Source organism: Corylus avellana, chromosome ca5 (genome assembly GCF_901000735.1).
Source record: "Corylus avellana chromosome ca5, CavTom2PMs-1.0".
Classification (NCBI taxonomy): Eukaryota; Viridiplantae; Streptophyta; class Magnoliopsida; order Fagales; family Betulaceae; genus Corylus; species Corylus avellana.
This window is the reverse complement of record NC_081545.1, coordinates 23,118,288-23,123,115: the sequence shown is the minus strand read 5'-3', so window position 1 is coordinate 23,123,115 and position 4,828 is coordinate 23,118,288. Positions and strand designations below refer to the sequence as shown.

The following is a 4,828-nucleotide window of genomic DNA, read 5'->3' as shown; positions in this document are numbered from 1 at the left end:
AAAATTCAAGGAAGAAAAATCTTATTGACTATGTGACCTGGCTACATTTCCATTCCGTAAACTAAAGTATTTAGTCAATTCTAATCCTTTTTTAAACTACAAATTCAATGAAGAATTTTCTGATGCGTTCTTTTCTATTTTCTAATATCCCTATCCCCCACTCCCAAGAAAAGAATGTACGTATATCGACTAATTAAGACCACATGCATCACGTTCACGACCTCAAGAATCTATGTGATCTACACCTATAGTACAATGCATCCACATTTATTAGCATTTGAAGAATTTGTTAAATTATTATTTGTCTCTAATTTATATTATAACATGCTTTCACCTCACATGTACAACCAAAACGAACATATAGTGTGTGAAAGAACGTATAATGTTACCTTCTTTAGTCCGGCAAGCTTGTTGACATCGATCTCCTTATCTTTAACAACTTCTCTAATCTCATCTCTTAACTGATGTTGCCAATCTTGATGGACAGCCAGCAGCAGCAAGGTCCACGTGATTGCCAATGCTGTCGTCTCATGGCCTCCAAAGAAGAAAGTCATGCACTCATCATGGATGCCATAACCTAAAAAAATTAACAAGAAATACCCTTTAGTGGGAAATTTAACAAGAAGGAAAATAAATATGTCAAGATCAAATTTGAAATTAATGATTGATTTTCACTACTACATTAATTATATCAGTTATATATATAACATTTCTCAATTGAAAATATTCTAACAAAAGATAATAGATCAAAGAAGACGTTGGCAAATTGTTGTTTCTCTATGATTATACCATAATGAATTTTAAAATTAGATTTTTAGAAAATCCACTAGATCTTTCTCCTTATTGGGTTAATGCGATGTAACACCTTTACGTATTCAATTGTATTCAAAATTGTTGTACTTTTTTCCTTTTCTATATTTTCCGGCCAATTTACCGTCCATATTGATGCATGACAGATCTTTCTATCTTTTCCGACCAATTTACCGTCCATATTGATGCATGAGAGATCTAGAGAGAGAGAGAGAGAGAGAGGGACCTTCAAGTTGGTGGGGTGGAATGCCGGAGTGATGGCTTGGCGGTGGCGAACCCAGTCATCGCCTTCAGTCATAATCAGACCATTGCCAAACATGGCGTCTCTGTCATTTTTGAAGACAGTGGGTTTCCCCCAGCTCCTTGCCATCACCTTCCTAGACATTTTCTTAAGGAACTCAGGATCCGCTACATAAAAAAATGGCTCCGTGCCTAGCTAGTAGATGAATACTTTTCCTGCAACACAAAACATTTGGCATATTAAATTTATCATCTTTTCACGTCCTCCCTCTGCATGCTCTTTGCCTACCCCTATACACAAAATCTAATGCATACTATATACTACCATGCATATCGTCATAATAAATCCCATATGAAATAAAAATATATAATATTTTAACTACCATAGGAGCTCACCATGTGACTCTTGCCATTGTGCAAAGTAGGGGAAAACCATTGAGTGAATATCATGGGGGGACTTTGTAGATCCCAAAGAAGAATGTTCTCTTTTCTTCTTAGTCATCTCTCTAGTACTATTACCCAGCGGAAAACTTGGAGTTGGGCCTTTAAACCAATTTCTCCGAAGCTTCTGATATCGCTGAGTTGGTGAAATCCAACAAGAATACAATATTTTCCATGACAGGAAGAGAAGCAGGACCACCATGGCTATGTTAAAAGCTTCAGAATAAAGCTCAAGAAACTGATCCATACTCTCTCTCTAGATCTCTAGATCTCTCTCTCTCTCTGTCTCTTTGGGGAAGCACAAATACTTGTTTATGTTGGTGGGTATAAAAAATATTAGGGAGTAGATCGAGTATTTATAGACGAAAGATTCAGGTAATTCAAGAATGTCGGAACTTTGACCCGTTGTTTGAACATTTTTTAAGACCATCTTTTCGGTTCTTTTTTTTTTTTTTTAATAAAAAAAAGTAGCTTTTTCTTTTCTTTTTTTGTTTTTTCAACCGTTGTTTTTGATTCCTACGATCCAAGTCCATCACACCAAAGATGAGTTTCGCATTCTGTGTGGAAGCCGTACGTCCTACCTTCCCATGGCATCGGCGAATGAGTCTTGTCCACGTCATTTGTTTTTGACTGTCTCTTACTTTTGTTGAGTTGGCATATTTTATTCACATTTAAGAAAAAAATATATATATGGATGGTGATGAGTTTAAAAGTTTTTTTTTTTTTTTTTTGGTACTTGCTAAATTTTTTTTTTTTCTTGAGGAATTGGGGTGGGGCGGTCCCCCTCCTCCGTCGATTGTTGTGATGGGTTTTCTTTGAAGTTGTTCTTTTGGATTTTATAGAATCGAGCCTCTAGGGTCGTAGTTAGTGTTTGGAATGAAGAGATGTAGGAAGTGAAATACGAATTTAAAAAGGAAATAAAGATAAATTCAATAAAGAGTAAAAAAAAAAAATAAATAATAAAGATAAATATATAACTAATCAAATGTATGAGGCTTTTAAAAATTTATTAACTAAACTAGATAAAATAAGTTTTAATAAATTATTTTGCATAAAAATTTGACTATTCCATTATAAATGCTATCAAACCTAAAACAAAACATGAGACTCAGCTAAATTAAGAGTGTGTTTCAGCAATTATTTAAAATGAAGTACTCATAAATAAATTGTGGTCGTAAAAATAACGTAATGGGGGGTCTAAGGTCTTTTCCCATAACCAAAAGAAGACAACAAAATTCATTGCAGAGCTCACATGAAGCCAAGCCTTGGCCTTCACGTGAAGCTGCAGCTTTGCAGCAGCTGCAGGCACGCTGCCTGCTGCTGGCCCGTGCAAAGGAGGGGGGAGGGGGGGTGTCTAAGGTCTTTGTCTTTATTTGGTGTCTAACCTTTTCACACTAACGGATTCTTTTTTGGATTTGGTTAATCAAGTTGGAATGCGTACGACAATGTTTTGTGTAAAAACATTCCTTTAGTGTGAAAAGGTTTTGTCGTTTTAACATGTAGCGACTGTAGAGCCCGTGGTTGGTGTCATCGCAGGCCACATGTGACGCCCTCGGCCCCTCACTCATAAGAGGACAAAACTACCCTCACATTTCATCTATCGATTCCAACTTTTCGCTCAGTTGGTCTACTCCCCTCTACGTCACAAGTCAAGATGTCAGCCACTTTTATGGCAACTATTTCATTCTAAACTAATTATGTATGTTGTTACTAATATTATTCTTTTATATATATTTTATAAAAAAATTAAGAAAAATTTTACTTTAAACCCATAAAATGTTCATCAGCTTTTTCTCAAATTTATAATTTTCTTTTGGATGAATAAAATTTTCATTCAAAACACCCATACACACCAGCAAAAAAACTGGAACTCAATTTTTTACCTCAAACAATGAAACGCCGCACCCCAATCAAACTATTTTTTGTTAGTTGAAAAATAGTCTACGGAGATAGAACTCCAAATCTTCTTACCGCTCCTTCCTGGCTAAAGGATCATTGACCAATAAAGAGCAAAAATGGATACGCGGATTGAGAAAGTAGCGAATATTATATGTGCTAATGGATACATGGATACACGAATCATTTCAGGGGTTTATACATAATTAGTTTAAAATGAAATAGTAGCCATAAAAGTGGCTGACATCTTGACTTGTGACGTGGAGGGGAGTAGACCAACTCTGCGAAAAGTTGGAATCGCTAGATGAAATGTGAGGGTAGTTTTGTCCTCTTATGAGTGAGGGGCCGAGGGCGTCACATGTGGCCTGTGATGACCCCAACCACGGGCTCTACAGTCGCTACGTGTTGCTACAAAACCTTTTCACACTAAAGGAATGTTTTTACACAAAACATTGTCGTACGCATTCCAACTTGATTAACCAAATCCAAAAAAAGTCCGTCTTGGCCCTCTAAAGTCAACAAATAAAGACAGAGACCTTAGACCCCCCCCATTATCTCTTTGCACGGGCAAGCAGCAGGCACGTTGCAAAGCTGCAGCTTCACGTGAAGGCCAGGCGTGGCCTTCACGGGCTCTGCACTTAATTTTGTTGTCTTCTTTTGGTTATGGGAAAAGGGGTGTCACAGGTGGTAGATTTTCAGCTGTCATTGACGCTCACATGAAGCTCGATCTTGTCCCTGTTGTGTTCATTTCTCTTCCCTAGACGCCATTATCATTGGAGAAGATGACAGCACTCAACATCATGGCTTTTCTTTTCTGAATTCAACCCATGTGTTGTGACACAAGCAGGGAAATATCTTGTTCGATACGCTAGAAAATGCTGAAAAGCATCGATAATAGAAAAACCTTCTTAAAATGGAAATAGCTAGAGCGTATCAGGCTTACGACAAAGGCTACGGTGAGACAGATCCCTCGTGCTAATTTTTAATACAATTTTGGTTCTAACTTTTCTCTTATAATCTTTGAAGTATAGTAGGACATACCTAAAATTTTTATTGTGAAAATTTTGAATAATATTGGTAAATATAAAATATATTGTTATAATTAGGTAAATGTAGATTCACCTTATTGCTTTGTTTTAATTTATTTCATCTTCTTTACTTTATATTGTATTTTCGAAACTAAAAATTAAATTTTTTTCAGAACTAAGTTATAATTTAATTAATTTAAATATAATTTATTCTTCAAAAATATAATTTCTTATAGGATCAACCTCACACTTGCATCCTTTATTGCAAATGATTTGTGTAATTGCAAAAAATTAAAATTTTTGCAACATAAAACACCATATAATTGTCATTTAAATTGGTGCAAGACAGCTGTATTTCATTTACCACGATGGACGGCTAAGATTCACTTTATCAAAACTCCAACGGTTTAGAT

At 35.8% G+C, this 4,828-nt stretch overlaps 1 long non-coding RNA gene across 1 annotated transcript in view; it reads right to left on the bottom strand.

The window, feature by feature from the left end:
• Nucleotides 1-1,786, bottom strand: part of LOC132183362 (uncharacterized) — a 13,182-nt gene extending 11,396 nt beyond the window's left edge. Inside the window, exons 1-3 of the long non-coding RNA XR_009440402.1 lie at nucleotides 1,447-1,786; nucleotides 1,037-1,266; nucleotides 390-577 (exon numbers count right to left, since the gene is read on the bottom strand). This is a non-coding gene — a long non-coding RNA (uncharacterized LOC132183362). The remainder of the gene's footprint in view (nucleotides 1-389; nucleotides 578-1,036; nucleotides 1,267-1,446) is intronic.
• Nucleotides 1,787-4,828: the final 3,042 nt, after the last annotated feature.